The 19826-nt window shown below is 42.1% G+C and overlaps 1 protein-coding gene and 1 pseudogene across 1 annotated transcript in view; one reads left to right on the top strand and one right to left on the bottom strand.

The window, feature by feature from the left end:
- Window positions 1–19826, top strand: part of PRR12 (proline rich 12) — a 602934-nt gene that overhangs the window by 22718 nt on the left and 560390 nt on the right. The gene's annotated exons all lie outside the window — the stretch shown is intronic.
- LOC144767574 (autophagy protein 5 pseudogene) lies at window positions 788–1614 on the bottom strand (annotated as a pseudogene).

Here is a 19826-nt window from a genome sequence, read left to right as displayed (position 1 = left end):
CTATTGCCCTTCTTAAAAATCGGTACAATAAGAGATACACTAAATAAACCTCAATACTACACTTATGTTTCTTTTTTTTTTTTAGCCCAAGAGAAACGATTTTACTGAAAATGTAGTTTGAAGAGGAGGACACTTACATTAACAGTTTGCATAATGCAGATCTACTGCCCTGGGAGAGTCTGCTCAAAGGCAAGTAGTGCCTCTAACCCAAGAACCTATGGCCTGTGGGTAAGAGGATTGCTATCTTACTCAAGTAAGCAACTGTTCATGACCATGCTAACAAACATCCTGTGAACATAGCATTCACAAACAGGAGTGATGACTGTACAGTGATTTCATGTTTTACAAAAATTGATGACCGGTTCCATCGATACCGTTTTCCGAAAATGTAAACCTGTTTCTACTCCCTGTAGCTAAACTGCACCAACAGTTATGCTAAGAAATAGCCTAGTTCATTAGTAGAGATACCAATCGATTGGTACCTGGGTTTCCCATTGGCTTCTCAGACTGTGAAACTTTTATCCTTGGAAATGTACAGCAGACTTGTTGTAGTTAATTTTTTTGTGATAATAACGCAGAGAATCATTGGCGATTGAGAGTGACACCAGGTCGGCTGTCTTTATTTTGTGTTAGAATGGATTTTCATATCCGGCTTGCAACAGCAATATTTGTTTTCTTCTGGTTGGGTTGCTCCACTTAGAATAACAAAAGTAAATACAAATAAGTCTGTCATGCCCCTTGATGTAGCAGTCCAAGGTGACTCGAACTGGAAAATAGTTTTGTGCGCTCAATCCGTGAGCTGAGGAATTACACTGATGTGGAGAAAATTGTCAGGGTAGCTCAGATGTTCACTTAACCAATACACTGGTGTCTCCAGCATGGGCTGAATGCCATGAATTACAAGATGGTGATACTTCTCACCATCTTCAAAAGGGATTGCAGCAGGTCAGACTTCCTTAATTAGATCGGCAAGTGTGTGTGGTTGGCCATCTGATGCAACTGGTCGAAATAACTTCTGAATGAAAAGCCGCTCACTCATGGTTTGCTGGTATATTCTAAATGAGATATATTGAAATCCGTTCTCTTCTGCTAGGTACTCCATGAGTTTTCGATTTATGGCTCAAAACTGGTCAAATGTATCCTTTTGCAAACCCATCCATAGCTGCTTGTGGTAATTTTTCAGCATCTCGTTGTTGACTTGACTTTTGTGCGTTTAGGCGTCTGCTTCCTTAATTTAATACATGAAATGGGCCTCAATGGCTTCCTTGGAAAGGACAGTGGAGAAGGTCTTTTTCAGGAAAATTCTTAAAGTGGACTGTTCCAAGGAAGAGCTGCATTTGAGACATACAGGTCAAACAGCAAGCCTATAGGATAATGCCATTTCAGTGGCGTTCCTTCATATTCTAACCAAATTTCACCAATATCTTCTGGTCTCATTAATTTCTGCAAGTGCTTCTTAACTTTATCAGTACACAACATGAAGTAGCTAACTCTTAAGAAAAGTAAATAGTAGGGCTCTTCTTCCCGTTCTGATACCTCATCCTGGTATAATGAGAGGCAGGCCGGTATTCATCCAAACCAAACATCTCGAAGCACATCTACGTCATCTGTCATTATTACAAGTAGTGATGCAGCACATATAATGCAATTTCTTTAATCCCTGTACGGGATTTATTTAAAGGAATTTACAGACGGACTGAGCTTTAGGGCAAGTGGCAAAGCACTCCATGAGGACGGGTAGAGGGCTTCAATTATTAGTGCGAGATCTATGCCTTCCTACACATTTCCCTAATATTTATTATGCACAAAGTAAATCAGTAGGTTGGTTGGCGCTGTTATACGTGGTTGAGGTGGAAGATTGGTGATCTCCCATGCCACAGACACAAGTAACCAATGACTTAAAATAACGGCAGCATCTATTTAGCTTGTAAACTAGGAATTCCCAATTCTAATTGGCCATGAGTGTCTCACACTTTAGAATAGAAAGGTCTGTTGCACTATTTAAGAAATTGTGATAAACACACATCGTGTTTCATCTACTGCTTATTTCTATTCAGAGACATAAGGTTGACTTCTTCAACTTACGGAGTATTTTTATTTTGGAAATTTTATACGGGGGAAGTGTCTCTTGTACTTTCTTAGGAGCTGGGTTCGATGAATGACCTAGGCTTCAAATCAACAACAAAGCCCCAAGACAGAATTCTTTGTGTGGTATGAGTTGAACATTTCGGGTTGCGTTTCATTACAGTGAATGAGAAATAATTTCAAATGTATTAGTGGCTTAATTATCACAATCCACTGATTTTTAAAATCATTTACGTTGGGGAACATTGCTAGAAATGCAGTTATCCAGGCTACTTGCCCCCTGCATAGCATTTCGCCTTTTGACAGTAAACTGTCCAGTACTTCATTTTGGGTGAAAACCCAGCCAGTTTGAAAATGCAGTCAATCTAAAAATCTTTTCTTAGAAAGGGATTGTGGGCCGAGAAAAACCAGGTGCTCCAATACCATGGCATATACTGGCGATTCTTCAAATACCATAAAAGAAGAATCTTGATTTCTTTAAAGGCAACAGAGGCTAATATTAAATGTGTGAACTTTCTGTGTATGCTCTCAACATGCAGCCCTCTAAATAACATAAACACATCATAAACAAAACATTCCAGTTTAGCACCTTCAGAAGAGTATGTAGCTCCTTGTCCCTAAGCACATTCCTCTTTTGGGCTGTGACGAAATGAAAGATGCTCCTTTGGCTTGACTGAAAAGGTTCTTACTGCAAAGAATTAGCTGAAGGAAAGAAGAAATCAAGTGATAGAAAGAACCAAGTGATACGAAGTAAATAATCCTTTATCTCTGTAAAGTAAAAATAAACGAATTTGGGAGAGGTGGGTGGGATAATGTTAGCCTCTGTTGTCTATAATAAAACCAAGATTCTCTCTCTCTATGGTATTTGGAGAATTACCATTTCATTACAAGGTCTGAAGCTACCATTATGCCTGTTTAAAGCTCCACAGCATCAGACTGCTCACATGCTTCACCGGTTCCAGATACAATTTCGCAAAAGTGCTAGCACTTGACCAATCTGCTGTCTTTATAATGTCCGCAAGTGTGCCACCTGCCCATAAACATTCACTAGCCATAGCACTCCTAGAGGAGTAAGCTCCACATTTTGTCAAATTGATTCCATCCTTGGACATCACTGCTGTTACCCACTGTGACATAGTACCTGTTGATTTTGCTTTATAACGTTTCGTGTAGAAAATAAACAATTGATCATCTCCATCAGGTCTAAACTCCAACATTTTTTGCTCATAAAGTCTCATGAAACTCGCCACACACAACTTCTTGGAGTATTTAAAAAGTGAACTCCATCTGGGGAATAAAACCAATTGCGAAAAGAGCCTTAAAGTCTGAGACTCTTCTGTAAGAGATTAGGCCGAGCGAAGCTGCTAAATTCCACAATATTTGTCTCAAAGAAATTATTATGAGTTATCTAGCCAGGCGACCAAGAGGTAAATAACTAGGTTGCCGTTTCATAGAGTCATACCATACTCTAGTTGACCGCCTAAGTCTTAGTCCTGTCTTCACTGAGAGGACTAAGGGATCACTGCCAGTAGCAAAATTTACTAAGGAATGTCCTGTTGAGACACCTAATCTGTAACAATTTACCGTTCTGTTGGCTAGATTTGTAAGTTGTTCCACTCTTGCTCCCTCTAAGCTATTGATATAAGAAACAGCAGTGAAATTGTCCAACTGGATCAGCACCACGCTGTTTGCTATACTAGACTTGAAACAAATCAAAGCATTCAGCCCTGCTAACCTCTCCAAACAATGTATGTGTATGGATTGTTCCTTCCTGGACCTTTTCCCTCTAGTCTATATCTCTTCTATCTTTGGTTTCCAGCCAAGGTTAGTTGCATCTGATTCTACAATGAACTCTGGAACATTCCCAAAAATTGCCTTGCCATTCATTCCATCTCTCTAGATTGTTTCGAGCCTCCTGGGACAAGGGAATTACATCTGCAAACCAAAGATCCTTCCTCAAACCTTGGGTTTTTAGTCTCTGGAGTGCCCTGTAATGCAACAGACCCGGGGAGAATGCCTGAATGGAGGATGACAAAAGTCCTACCGCCCTGGCCAAATCCTATAAAGTCGCCACTTTCTTTGCTAGAACATGACCTTTTTCCTTCTTTATTTTCATCAATGTTTTCTGCGTGAGACAAAGCTGGGTCAGATTTATATCCACCTGAAACCCCAGAAACTCCAAATTCATTGTAGGAGTCATGATAGACTTCTCTACATTGATAATTCACCATAAGGCCTCTATTAGATCCCTTGTCCACTTCATGTGTTTCAGCAATTCCTCTTGATCTTGAGACATAAGTAATTATTCGTCTACGTAAATTACTTGGCGCACTCCCCTCTTTCTCAAGAAAGCAACTACAGGGCCCAGTACCTTGGTGACAGAGAAAAGGGAAGACGGGAGAACTGCTTCAAAATACCTCTCCAAGTGAAATGTAAATGTTTCTGAGAAGCTACTTCCATGGGAATTGTGAAGGATGCATCCTTCAACTTCTCTTACTGCTGTAAAATGTCTTGCAAAAGGTCTATTCCCTCAATCTTTAAGTGCCTGTACACTAGAAACATGTTTAGCTCCTTTAAATTTATTACAGTCCGCCAACCTTTGTCCTTTTTCTTGACTAAGAAAATGGTACTGACAAAATCCTTCTTGGTGTCCACGACCTCGCAAATTTCCCCTTTTGTGTATCATCTGTGTAACCTCTGCATCTATCAGTTTTGTTTGGTCCTGGTCTAAGGATAACTCCCTTGGTTGATGCCTTTGTTAAGGGTTGTCCCAAAACTCTATTTTGAAACCCTTCACGGTTTGCAACACCCATGAAACCTTTGTTATTCCAGACCAGTTTTGAAAGAAAAAATGTAATGTTCCCACTCCTTACCTTTTGATTTGGAAGAACCAAGTGTTCGCTATGGACGAGCCGGTGAGTGTACTAGATCCTTCAAAATTGCAAGAGGCGTAAGGCAAGAGTGCGTTCTTGCCCCCTTCTTATTTGCTCTTTATACCAACGGTGTACAATATGCTCTGTCAGGTTCCACCCCGGATGTCCCTATATATAATCAGCACAGGTGCCAATTTTATTGTATGTGGACGACGCAGTGCTTTTAGCTCGTATGGGCAACGCACTGCACCTCCTAGTTCTGGAGTATACCCAATTCATGAATAATCTAGATATGAAGGTTAATTATTCAAAATCTTTTATTTTAGTGGCAGGTACTAAAGTTATTCACATATCATTACTGAAGGGGGCAAACTGGGAGTTGTTGACTCTTTTAATTATTAAGGGATCACATTTGCTGCCCAAACTAATTGGCAGAAGAAGATTGAGGGTCCCAGATAGAGAAGTACATTGGGGCACTAACAAAATTCATTAAAAAACTGGCCTAAAATCTATAGATATGATAAAAACAGTGTATCAAGCAAAGACTATGTCTGCTGCCACTTATGGGGCAGCTCTTTGGGGAACAAGGGATTGTGCAAAACTGCAGATAATTGAAGATAATTTCTTAAAAAAGGTTCTATCTTTACCAAACTCATGTGCCAACTATAAGTGCCACATGGAACTGAGAGCACCCCTCATTACTGACACCATTGCAGTGGCGCCAATTCTTATGTGGCATTCAGTATGGCAAAAAGAGACCCTTGCCTTAACAAGAGACATTCTAAAGGATGTTTTGAAATTAGATGGGGTGGGTAATATCACTTGGTTAACTTATGTTGAATCCACATTGAAAGCAGCTGGGCTACATCACCTTTTTTTGGGCCCTACTACTTGTTCAATTAAAAAAAAAAAACTAAAAATGCAATTGCTTTCAAAACGGCAGATAAAAAGGGAGGCTAAAAATATTAATTTGTCGACAGTAAAGACATACTTGACGTCTCCTAGCATAATGCAAAAGGATACAAATATCATATATTTAACCTTCGTCACTAATCTACAGCATAGGTACATTCAGGTGAGATTTCGACTGAATTATATACCTTTAATGCTGGGTTTTCCCCGTAATGTTTATGTTGCTTCTGACCTCCTATTTTGTCCATGTGATCAGCAATCTGTTCAGAATGACATACACTTTTTGTTTTTCTGTAAATTTTATTGTGATGAAAGGAAGCGATTTATTATCCCCATTATGCGTAAAATGAAGTTGATAGTGTTGTGTAGCCCTTTATTACCTCCAATCACTACCTGACCCTTTTGTTTGTTGTTCTCTGGCATCCTTTTTGCTATCTACATTAAAAAAGAGAGCAACAATTTGCTAAAATTATATACCGAACAATGAACTAATTTTATTGTATTGTGTAAATGATTATGAATTTGTATTTTTATATTACTATTTTTATATATTTTAACCACACTGTAATGTTGTGAAATACTGCAAATGTTTCTTTTTACTGTAGTATACTTTTTATGCCTACATTGTGTTGGCGAAATAAAGTTATTCTGACTGACTGACTGGCTTTGAGGCTTACATTGATTTCCAGCTCCTTGAGATCTACCCCTGCTGCCACGAGTGCAAGGGGTTCGTCGTTTTTGCAGGAAGAAGCCAATTTTGGACAGGAAGTTCCTTCCATAGGTCTGCTGGTTTTGGTAATAAAACTGGGACCTTTGTGTCCCCGGGCTAACAGCCAGTCCTGTCTTGTCAGCCCTACCAAAAACTCTAGTATTAAACATGCAACGCATGTTAGATTGTGCCTTACTAAAGGCAGTAAACATAGAAACGTACTTGCCCAACTTTTTGACAAAACTCTCGCCAAAAAGTAGACCGTTCAGGTCACCTGGAGTTTCCTTGTTGGCAAGAGCACCCAATGTAGGATTAATTTCATAAGGATGGCTCTTCTTTCTGCAATTAGCCCAGCAATGGTGTTCCCCAGCAGGCATAAGGCATCCTCAGCCATGTCCAGGATTCTGGTCTGAGTACCCAGGGTGTCCAACAATCTATCCTAGCACTGCTTAAGGCCTTTCCTAGGGTCTTTCCCAGTCTTTAGAGAACATTCAACAGCTCTGGGTCCAGATGTAGAGTATTCCTGCTGTGTTATCCAGGAATGGTTTAGGGCACTCCGCCCTAATCAAGTTACATGTTGCTTTATCAAGAGATTTTTGTACCCAAACTTAATAAAAGAGGTCACATGGTCCATAGACCAGCAGTCTGAACCCCTTGGGTGCCTTATGAGAGTAGGATTAAACATATCTGCACTCGATGGATCTTTAATAGACTTTGATGTTGAAGGTTGCTCCAAATCCTCATCCAGAAAATAAGTTTCCAGAGTCTCCTGTGGATTAAAAACATATTTTTCCACCTTATCTAAATCCTTGTCTTCCAAAATGTCGTCTGTATCTGTACTGCAGTAGCATTTACCAGCTTTTGTTCCACGATGGTCACTCATTCCACTTGTGCTGTGAGGAACGCCAAACTCCATTGCGCCAAAATGTTCACTCTTGCTCTTTGTGCTGCTATGGACACCATGGTCTGTTGTAACACTCAAGCTACCTTGTCTCTGTCCTTTATCAACTCTGCACTCCTCCCTTATCAGGTGTTTACATTTTTCTAGAGACTCTCTCTTTAATGATCATAGGTGACTCCTCCTCCGAAAGAGAGAAAAAGTCCTCATCAGAATGGTGGGGCGGGAGAGTCTCTTTTCCTTTTAACAAAAACGACTTCCACAGCCTCCCTAAGTGACGATCTAAGCTCACTGTCAAAGTATTTTTTAAAGTTATCCTCGCTGGGTACAGAGGCAGGGGGAGGTTTTCTTTTTTAATATGAAAAAAACCCTAATATTCACCAGCCTCTCTGTTGCGCTTCGTTTCCAAACAGCAACACTAACTCAAACTGTGTTCCTATAGTAACGCTCTCTCCGCGTGCAGAACAAGTTAGGCAGAAAGTGCGTCAAGCCCAAGAAAATATGACCGCCAAAACGCCGAGTCCTCTTTCCAGTTCTATTGAGGATTCAGCGTTATGTCCAGAACATGCATCGGCCATCACTTCTCCCAGATGCACCCTCTCAAACTCTGAGAGGAGCAGAATAGCGTGTGTTGAAGCTTGCCTAGATGGCAGATTTCTCTCCCCGCCCTCCCTCAAAAAGCGGTATGAGCCTAGGGGAAATTCACGTAAGGCGCTCTCCGGGCCTGTAGTAGGTCCATCAAGTAAGCCTGAATAGCCACAGAAGAGGTCAGGATGGGGGCGACTGAAAGAATACCTTCCTTGGCACAGAAAAAGACAGTAATCGGAGAACCGATAAGGCGGAGACAACATTTAAGAAGAAAAACCTCAACCATAAATTGGAGGGGTCAACTAGAAAAAACATGCGTAACTACAATAAAGTAAGTTATGTTTGATAAAGCACGAACATAATTAAAAGCACAAAGTAAAGTCATAGCAAATTTAAGTAACGTCATAGCATTTATCTTGTTGAGGAGTAGCATATAAAAAAGGAATATGCTTAGTGACATGGTGCTATATACTGTTTTGAAAGTTCTAAACTTGAATGTTTTGTTTATGACGTGTGTTATGTTCTTTAAAAAGCTGCATGTTGGGGGCAGCAATGAAAGATTTATGCACAATGGTAGCCTCTGGTCTTGTAATGAAATCCCACCTCACTCTTCCTGGACCCTTGTCACTCTTTTGGGAGATGTTCTTGGCTAGCTGGACCAGAACCTGCATCTGTAATGCAGACCCATCTCCCCAGCATGTGGGCTATATCTGGTGTAGCCGTTGGAGGGCTTAACCAGCACGTATACGTCTCCTACCCATGTGGTACCAATATCGCTCGCCCAGTAAATACGCCAGAAATTATGTGAGATCGAAAATACTCTGTGACCTATGAAAGAAATCCCCACCTGAACTTGGGAGAAGAAACACCGCTAAATATACAATCACCCTGAAAGAACACTGCACGATTCAGCAAATGATCACTGGTCCAATTGGCGATGAGGTGTGGCTGTGGAAGCGTAGAGAAAGATGGTGAGATGCTGCAGCACAAGTTTATAAACCTTTTGGTCCCTAGCCCCATAATTCACCTTACTGTGACTTCAGATATACTAATTTTGAGTTAAATTACTTAGTTCTCAAGTATTCCATATTTATGGTGCAAGGATACTGTATGCCTGATTCCGGCTTGTACCACATCAAAATCTGTCATTTACAAGCTCTCCCCCCAGAATAGGGAATAACCACAGTGGTTTAGGAATGTGGGCAATGTCTGCATTGTCCCAGGAGTCCTTATCCGTTTGGTTTTCCCCCTGATTCCGCGGACAAATCGGCCTACATTTAACTCCTGCTTGAAGCCAAGAGGCCACAGCCTCTGCCTGCGGCTGTTGATATGTTCAAGTGCGTTTTCTCCTAACCAATACTGCTGCGTTGAAGGAAAGGGACAGGGTGTTGAGTGATTTTGGAGAAAACCTGGACTTGGCTGCAGGAGTTGGGTTGGGGTCGGCCTATGCCCCTGCCTTCAACCTGTGCCCCCTATGTATCCAGATTTGGAATAACTGAGTCTGTAGTGTGCAGACATTAGATTACCGGGTTCAGATTTTGCAGGATGTGAATTCCATGCCCTGAGACACCAGGCCACCTATAACGATGAGTGGAGGAATCTCATCCGGAATTACCACTCCAGGTGGAATATTGTCAGTTCTTATAAGTGCCTTTCAGGTGACTTTGGGTCTGACCGTCAATCTTTGACTTTTTTTTACCAGTCTTTATAGTCATTGGCTTGAGACGTTGTCACGTTGAGGCTTAGCCCACTGGCGTATTTTCTTCTCGCTTTATGCTGTTTTCTGTTTCGGCCTCCAATTCAGTACTTGCATTGAACTGCATGAGGGGCTACCTTATAGCCATTGGCCATAGTGTGCTCTTGCTTGCTTCCTTCCACGTGTCTTGGTCTGTGTTTCTGCTTCCCACCTGCCCCTCTCATGCTTTTCTCCCGCTCCTCCCCTTTTCTCCCTTCGTGCTTTTTGTTTCGCCCTGCTAGGAAATATCACCCTATTTCCAGTAAACTTCTTGTTCCTTCCCCACCAGCATCCTCTCTTGCTCATGGTGTACAAATGGTGATACACTTGGATCCATCACCATAAGCCGACCCACCACACCCTTTAAATACAACCGAAATTATGGTAGACAAAAAATAACATTTGATCTTCAAATTAATGCAGTCTGAAACATTTTTTTTTAACCCTTGTACTTAGAAATTAAAGGTGATCCTTGCCGTTCTCTTTCTGTTTCGATAGCAAAATTGGGCCAGGTGGCAAATGGGCCTTCATTGTAATCCTTCCTTCCTTCCTTTCTATGTCACAGAAACTAAGGAACGGCTAAAATGAAGGCATCCTTGCATTCTGACATGTTTTCCCTCTGCAATGCACAGGCGTTGAGAAATGAAATTTCTTGATTTGAATGACTTTTAGGCTGATCTTTTCAATGTGTTCTCTAACTATCAGTACTACACAGCAAAATGTGTACTTTCCTAATATTGATTACACTATTCTGAAAATAGTTTTGATATTGCTTTCTTCCCATATTTTATACTCCTATTGTATTGTAATTGCATTTATATAGCGATTACTACCCCTCACGAGGCGTCGAAGCGTTTTTTTCGGCGAGTAGCATATTCTTATATCTTCAAATACATATTGCACTTCTTAATTAGTCCCAAAATGCAATTCAGTACCCACAAACATTCCTTTACTGTATAGGGGATCCACATATCCCTTGGAAAAGATGGAAGGAGGAATTTTAGACTATCTAATTGCCACTGGGGAGTCAAAAATGACTGTTGAAAGAAATGTATATGGTTGTTTACATTACCTTGGTTATGAAGATCAGGAAATAGTTAGGAATCTTCCCAAAGAAACTCCCTTGGTAGGAGAGCGTGAACTGAACAATGTCATGACGCTATAGCCAGGCTTAAGCAATGTTTGAAACCTCACATGGATTACACTTGGAAAAATATCATTTTAGATTTAGTGTTAGCAAAGATATTTTACATTTACAAACACTATGTGTATTGTATACTTATACTTTCAAACAGCCCTCTTTATTCAGTGGCATGTTGTTGCGCCAAACATTGAAGCATGGGTATTCGCAAACATTTTACCTGGGCCCAAAAAGTTTAGTCTGTGGTGTGACGGAGGGCCGCACTGATGCCAGCAGTGTGGCGGTCCAGGCGAGGGGGTAAAATGGATAATAGAGGAAGCGGATCATTGACATCTAGTGGCTGAACTGCACAATGTGAAACATGAAAATCTGGGCTCTATCTTGGCTTTGCTACTTGACCAAATTGTGTGATCCTAGGCAATCTTTTTTTAGCTCACTTTCCTAGGCAATCTTATTTAGTTCACTTTCCCCCCTTTTTCTTCATTATCACATATAAAAGGTCCTATAAATACATGACTTTAGGGTGTACACTGTACAAAAACTTCTGTGTTTCATTAACAAACTATAATGTTGTTCATGTATAATAGCAAACTAGCCCACCCAAAGGCTGTACATAACAACTGACTTGCCTCTTTGTTCACTATTCGTGTTATTGTCAGGGGCGGGAGAAGCATGAATATTTCAAAATTTATGTTTGAAATAAATGTGGTAAATAAATAAATAATACCCTATTTTTGACTAGACTTATAGCATAACAGATAGCTCAATAAATAAGAGTCAAGATTCGAGGTAGTAGGAGTTTCTGCAGGTTTATTACAGCATAAGGACAGGATCAGGACAACCTGCATAGGAATAGGACAATAAGGCCCGGCAGGACAACTGGGGCCCAGCAGGGGAAAAGAGGCCCAGCAGCTGCTGGGGCTAGGTCTGGGATGAGCGCGCTAACATTTAATAACATAACATTGATTTATATACATAGCGCAAACACATAGCATTACATTGCAGTAGGCGTAACAGTGGGTGGAGCAGAAGGCGTGACGTGTAACAGTCGCGAGAGATAACAGTAAAAAGAGGTGTAACTGGGAGTTTACATAGACATGTGATGCGAAACGTAACAGAATATGTCATGAATGGGCGGAAACTTTGGAGGGGGCTACCTAAGGAGCCGGGACCTCTAACCTAATGGTGCGCGAAAACTGGCAATGACGTGTTACTAGGAGAAGCTGGGGGCTACGAACTCTGTGCTAGGAGCAGAGACTAAAGTCTGGAGGGTCGGAGCGACATGTACCTAAACCCTATCTGGTATCTAATGTTTAGGGAACATGTTGATATAAACTAGAAGTCATGAGGGGAGAGGCTAACCTGATTCTAAGACTGGACCATGCATTATTCTACATGTAGTGCGTGATGAATATTAAATGACCATTAAATACAGTATTTCTCTAACATGGAGACGAGAAGGCTAGACAATGACGGAAACTATTGATGCAGTTCAGTAGCTTAGGAATGCAGAGGAGGAGGACTGAACTGATAGCTGGAACTATAACATACTTTTGGCAGACTCAGAGGCAGAGCCGGGGTGCACCGGGCACTGCAAGGCAGGAAGTAAGTGAAGGGTCGAGGATACAGGTGGGGGCTGTATCGCTCCTCAGCGAGGCTTTCAGGAGACAGGAGCTGAATCCAGGGTCCGGGCCCTTTTGAGGCCTAGAAACGGGGACTTTATAATGGAATAACGTGCACACTGAGAAACGTGGCAACATTACTTTACATAGGCCTGATATTCGTAGTATTCACGAGAACTGGAAACTAACATATTAGAGGTGGACACAACTGTAATTGCGTCTTTAATCAGAAATGGGGAATAACATACGCATATTGGTCATGCATACATAACATATGATGGATGGGGCGTAGGGACACAGAACATGGCAAAATTTACTTTTCCACATTCCCTCCTTGTCACTACGTTTCCATCAGGAAACATCAATATTCATGATACCGTCTATCATTTCATACAGTACCATTTGCTCGTCTCGAATTGTCTTGGAACGAGATTTAGAACGGGGCTTGGGACTAGGAATACAAGAGGTAGCACACATGCTGCAAATCGCAGGGCCACATTGTATACAGAGGCAGCAGCTGAATATAATCGCTACTGCAATACCTAGGAAGGACAGGACTTTCCATCCCCATGCGGAAATTATATTCCAGAACCAACCGGACCATGTCCAGGTGCCTGGATCTTGATGTAACAGATGGGCAATTTTATGGAGTCTGGTTATAGCTGAATAAACAGACGGCGCGTTATTTGGAATGAAAATGCAACAACTGGATCCGAGAATTCTACAGGCCCCGCCCCTATCGGCCAGTATGACGTCAAGGACGAGACGATTCTGTAAAACGACAATTCTCATAAAGGATTGCTCTTCAGTTAAGTTACCTAGAGCAGAGGCAGTCTCATCTACTACAGCTTCAAGGGTTCTTGTTAACCTACGAATTAGTTTACTATTTACAACTGTACCTAAATAAGGGAAAACACCTTTATCTATATCAATGAATTGCTCGGCGGCGGTTTCAGTATAATCGACAATCGGGAGATTTCTCTTGTGTCTAGTGTGTACTAAGAAAGAATTCCTATGATAATCAGGTGGGGCTAGAAAAACAGGTGGCAGTAGGAAGGCAATGTAACAGGTTCCCTCCCAATCGAGGGGCAGACGGACATATGCAGTTTGACCACAAACAAAATAAGAATGACGTGAAGCTATAAAAATAGATTTCCCACTGTCACTATACTGGATAACAGTAGTACATTCACTATGACCTATATGTACAGAACCATAACTACGGACACATAATTCGCCTTTGACTGGTAGTACTGAAATAGCGGGTGAATCTGGAGTAGTATCAGACTGAACATTCAGAACCATGAAATTCGACGAATAATTTCCTAAATTATATACTTCATTTTCTAAATCTAAACCTGTTCTGTGGGGGAAACCTTGCTTGTCTGGGAAACATGTACTGTTAAGAAAAGACATATCTGTTGAGGATGACGTTAACGTGGACCATGCTCCACACGAACCATTGTGTGAGAATGGATAAGGAAAAAGTGGCAGAACTCCCTTCGGTGTCTGGAAAGGGGGGAGTCGACCACACACCCAACAATTAGTGGCATTGCTGGTCTGGTGTGAATAATGTAACATACGGATGAATGTGTTATTACGCATGGCGAGGCGGTATGAATATTCGTGAGGAGGCAGATCACTAAACGTGTGCTCTACTGTAGTATGAGCAGACATATTTACATGAGGAACTGGAAAACACAGATAGAAAGCATAACTGGTGCAGGAAATCATTATGCTAAGAAATAATATGAAACTTAGAAAAACGATGCATTGAAGTGAACTTCGACTGACTCTCTCACTATGGGGGTCTATTTTATACATGTCAGAAACAGTCTAACCGTTTCACCTAGGGGAGGACTTATACAATCAAACTGGCTGACTTATTAGACCTGAGCTTTAACTTATACTCCTGTTGCGGAGTTTTCTCTAACAAGGGAGGGGTTGTAATAAAGTCTGGTGCGGGACAGTCCTTTAAAACAATGTTCTGGCAATCCTTCGAATCCTGGGAAATGTTCTTGGCAATGTCTGGTTTCGATCCTTTGAAAAGTTTTACATGAGAAAGGTGGACCCACCCCTTCCTGCCTTCCAACTTGACGGCAGTTCGGGTGGTCAAGAGGACCTGACGTGGCTCCTTCCAACGTGGTTCCAGCGGACTTGATCTGTCAAAATTTCTGATCATCACCAAGGATCCTGGAACGATCTCGTGCGGTGCCACCTCGGTATTGTCTGGAAATGCGGCGGCAACCTGTGAACGACATGAGTTGAGGGCAGACATCAAGGAAGCTAGGTAATCTGTCAGCATATTACATGAAACATCGGTAATACTTCGGGGTCTAGGAGTACCCCACATGTTAGGGGGGCGGCCGAAAACGACCTCATACGGGGACAGACCTGATCTGGAATGTGCGACCATACGCATGTAAAACAGAGCGACTGGCAAAGCTACTAACCAGTCCACACCCTTGTCTTTACAGACTTTTGCTATACGGATTTTCAGAGTCTGATTATGTCTTTCGACTAGTCCAGCTGCTTCTGGATGGCGTACACAATGGAACTTCCACTGGTACCCTAACAACAGGGAAACGTGTCTCATGAGTTCGGATGAGAATGGCTGACCGTTATCAGAATATACGACTCTAGGGAGTCCGTATCTAGGGAAGAATTCACGAACCAACTGCTTGGCAGTGGTCGCGGCTGTGTAATCTGGGACTGGATATGCTTCTGTCCACCTGGACAAAGCGCATACAACTACGAGGACATACTTGAAACCTCGACATCGCTCCATTTGAATATAATCCATCTGGAGGACCTCAAAAGGGTGGTCAGGGGGCTGGAAACCACCTTGTTCCACCGGGACACTTTTACCTGGATTAAACTGACAACATATCATACAGGTACGGACTTTCTGCTTGGCTGCAGCTCGTAAATGCTTGTTAAACCAAATGTTCTGGATACTGTCTAACATAGCTTTTTCTCCTAAATGTGCTGGACTATGTGCGGTGTTGATAATGACTTGAACCATAGAATCGGGGAGAAACCATGTGGCTCTACCCTTCGTTAACCATCCTTGATCTGTCTGGACCCCTCCTTGTACAGACCATTTCTTGATTTCATCGGGAGTAGCATGTGACTGAATATCTATGACATCTTGTGTAGGGTCCTTAACTGTCATGCATGTAATCAGATCTGGAATATGCGTCATGTTTACTGGAATGTCTGGAGTCTGTGCTGTAAGCTTGGCTGTGCGGTCTGCTAGATCATTACCTTGGGAAATAATGTCAGTGACTTTCGTATGTGCTTTGCATTTCATGATAGCAATAGATGTCGGTAAATGTATGGCATCTAACAGAGCTTGAATAAGGGGACCATGCTGAATCTTGGTTCCATGAGAAGTCATAAAACCTCTCTCCTGCCAGAGCACTCCGAAGTCGTGTACAACTCCGAATGCGTAACGTGAATCTGTGTAAACATTAACCTTCAGGTTCTTGGCGTGTATACAGGCTTGTGTCAGAGCAACTAGCTCTGCTGCTTGAGCGGACAGAGTATCAATACGGTGTGTTTCAATAACTTCAGTGTCAGTAGTCACTGCATACGCGGCGACTAGTTCTCCTGTACTAGTTCTCATACATGAACCGTCCACATAAAGTGTCAGGTCAGGATCTGGTAACGGAATATCTGTCAGGTCTTGTCTTGGCTTTGTCGTAATGTTAACTACTTCCATACAATCATGTGTGTCTGGATTTGAATTAACTGATGGTAACAGTGTAGCAGGATTCAGGACGTTGCAGCGTCTAATTTCTATGTGTGGCTGGAACAGTGTCAGTTCATAACCTGTTAAACGTGCAATGGTCAAGTGTTGAGTTTGTGTTCGGTTTAAAAGAACTTCTACTGAATGTGGAACTTGTACTGTCAGGGAATGACCTAAAACTATGGAATCACTTTGTCTGATAGCTAGTGCTGTGGCTGCAACTGACTTGAGGCACGCAGGCAACGCCTGGGCGACTGGATCTAATGTGCTCGAAAAATAAGCACAGGGCTTGTATTGACCTGCTTGATCTTGTGTGAGAACAGATAATGCTGTACCTTCGCGTTCTGTAACGAAAAGTATAAAAGGCTTACTGTAGTTCGGTGTAGCTAGAACTGGAGCTTGGCATAGGGCTTTCTTTAACTCGTTGAAACTAAGTGTATGTTCAGATGTCCAAGGGAGGACAGTCGATACGGCTGCCTCCTGTGTCGTTAACTGTATCAGTGGCTTGGCTAGAAATGCATACTGGGGAATCCATTGTCTACAATAAGAAGTAAGGCCGATAAAGGCACGTACCTCCTTCTGGGTTCTGGGCTGGGGAAGACTCGCTATTAGCTGGATACGGTCGGGTGTCAACTGCCTACCCCTCTTGGACAGCAAGTGTCCTAAGTATACCACTTGCTGGACACAGAATTGAAGCTTTGAAGGTGACACCTTGTGCCCCATCTCGGCTAGAAAATACAGAACTGTAAGTGATGCTCGCTCGCAAGCACGTTCAGAACGGGCTGTGATCAGTAGATCATCGACATACTGGAGCAGGGCAGTGTCAGTTGGCATGTGAATATTGTCTAGTTGTCTCTTGAGTGCTTGACTGTAAATACTAGGGCTTTCTGTGAAACCTTGAGGAGCGCGTGTAAACATATAGCTCCTTCCATTTAAACAAAATCCGAAAAGAAACTGGCTGTCTGGATGAATTGGAACACTAAAAAATGCATTCTTGAGGTCAATAACAGTGAAAAACATGGCTTCGGGATCAATGGCTGTTAACAGGGAAGAAATGTCTGGGACAACTGGGTACTGAGGAATAATACATTTATTAAGCTCTCGTAAATCAATCACTAATCGATATACTGGGGGTGCATTTGGATCAGTACGCTTCATGACTGGAATGATCGGAGAATTGCATACATTGGAGTCAGTTTCTACAACTACTCCTTGAGCCATGAGCTCGTCAATAATTTTGGATAAGGCTGCTACAGCCTCAGGTGGCAATCTGTACTGTCTGATTCGTGGTAACACTACACCTGGTTTGAGAGTCACACGATAGGGTGTGATTTGCATGTAACCTACATCAGTTGGACCTTGCGCCCATAAATGCTGCGGAACATTAGACAATCTTGAATCAAAATCTCGTAACACATAGTGACCCTTAAAGTCACGTAGGAACAGACGTATTCCTTCTGGGGAACAGCAAATAACTGCACCTAATTCTTTCAATGTCTTAATGCCTAATAGATTTTCTGGACATGACTTAGTAAGTAACAGATCAGTAGTACGGGACAATGGACCTACTTCTAGAGTAACTGGCTTTGAAATCTCATTAACGATGGGTTTTCCTGAAAATCCAAGGGAAACATTTCTTGAGCCTGAGAGCGGAGCCCCTGGAACTTCGGCGTGACTAATTGTGGTCCTACTTGCCCCTGTATCGATCAAAAACTTTCTGTCTTTCCCTAATACTTGACTGTGAACATAGGGACCTTCTTGGTCTACAGGTATCTCGATGAGAGGCAAGCCTACCTCCCTCTCTAGGCTGTTTCATGAATATGACTGGTACTCTGGATACTCGGACTGTGCATACTGGTACATCTGCGATGTAACGTGCTGTGTTGCAGCAATAGGCTGCGGTACTGTAACTGTCTGTTGTGCATTCTGTGGCTGAGGAATCTGTGAAACTTGTTCTTGTCTCGGCGGACGTGGTCTTTCTTTAGTCTTACCAGTAGCTATGTTGTGTTTCAGAACTGCACACTCGTTTATAAAATGACCTGGCTGTTTACAATAATTGCAGTTCCCTTTAACGGGAGCTGCAGGATGACTGGCTTGAATCGGACTCCTCTTCTGACTGTCTTGAGGAATAGATTGCGCAACTAGCACTTTCATTTTCGTGTCTTTCATACGTTTTCTTTCGTGTTCTTGCTCTTCTCTAATTCTATTCTGGTGATACTGGAGCATCTGGAGCATCTGGGACGGAGTATTTGCTTGCCAGGTGCTTTCGACTTTCAAAACTCGATTTTTAATTTGGGGACTTGAATTCTCGACTAATTTGGTAACGAAAAGATGAGGGTATGACTCACTACTTGTCTTGAGACCACTGTTAATACTGAAACATTTCTCAAATCTAGAATAAAAATCACTAATATCCTCTTCTTGTTTCTGTTTACAGGCTGAGATTGCATCCCAGTCTTCTCTCCTAGTTGTCAATAATCTGGGTAAAACTTGAATCAATAATTCTGGTAATTCTTTACATTTATCTCCAAGACCGGTACCTGGTACTCGTGCCTTGTCTTCAGCTTCTAGAGCGGTCCAATCGATCTTTTTCTCTCCCACCTCCCATTCTTTTTCTTTTAACTTTTCATACACCCCTGCGGGTAGCAGGACCTTTAACATTTTAATGATATCTGGGTAAGTGTATTCTCCCATACGGAGCATGTCTTTTAATTCTCTATGGAACCCTGCTGGATCTTTGTCATGACAGGGAATTAATTTTTTCATTTCGAGAAGTTCCATCTTTGAAATCGGAGTGTATACAAACACTCGTTGCATTACGCCACCCGCCCCTTGGACTGGGTGGACTTCTCGTAGCGGATTCTGTCTGTCTATGTAGAATGGTTTACTTTCTGGGGGTGAGACATGAACAAAATGCGGGTTCAGGAACGTTCTATACTTGTGGCGCTGTTCTAGAATAACAATAATTAAATCGGTACCTAGACCTCTCCATCTGTACTGGAGTAACTCGTTCAGGATATCGTGTAACGGGCCTGGATCAGAGTGTTGACCCTCATACAGAGTAATGAGGTGCTGGATCATATACATACCCACCAGTCGTTGCTCGGCTGGGGGCAGTTTCAGAAACATTTGTGCCACTATTTCGTCTGGAAAAGTGGTAGAATCAGTAATCCATCGGACTGCTGATCGGGCTAGTTCTTGTTCATGCATGGTACTTAACTCACTATAACCGACTCGTGATTTCAGAATGTGATCGGTAGCTTGAAATACTTGTTCTAGAGAACCTTGTTCTGGTGTTGGATGATGAAAAACAGACTTGGGTTCTAGGCGTAAATGGCGATCTGGAAATCTGGATTTTCCTACATACGCTATTCTGGCGGGATTCTCGTCTTCCTCTTCAGGATCAGAGATACTTTCTTTCTCGCTTACTTGTGCTGCTTTACGCTGTTCGTGTAACCTTATTATTTCTTTACGAATTTTCTTGTACATACTTTCCATGGCACTAATGGTCT

The sequence above is a fragment of the Lissotriton helveticus genome, chromosome 7 (assembly GCF_964261635.1).
Source record: "Lissotriton helveticus chromosome 7, aLisHel1.1, whole genome shotgun sequence".
NCBI lineage: Eukaryota > Metazoa > Chordata > Amphibia > Caudata > Salamandridae > Lissotriton > Lissotriton helveticus.
Note: the sequence above shows the minus strand (reverse complement) of the source record. Positions and strands in the feature narration are given on the sequence as shown.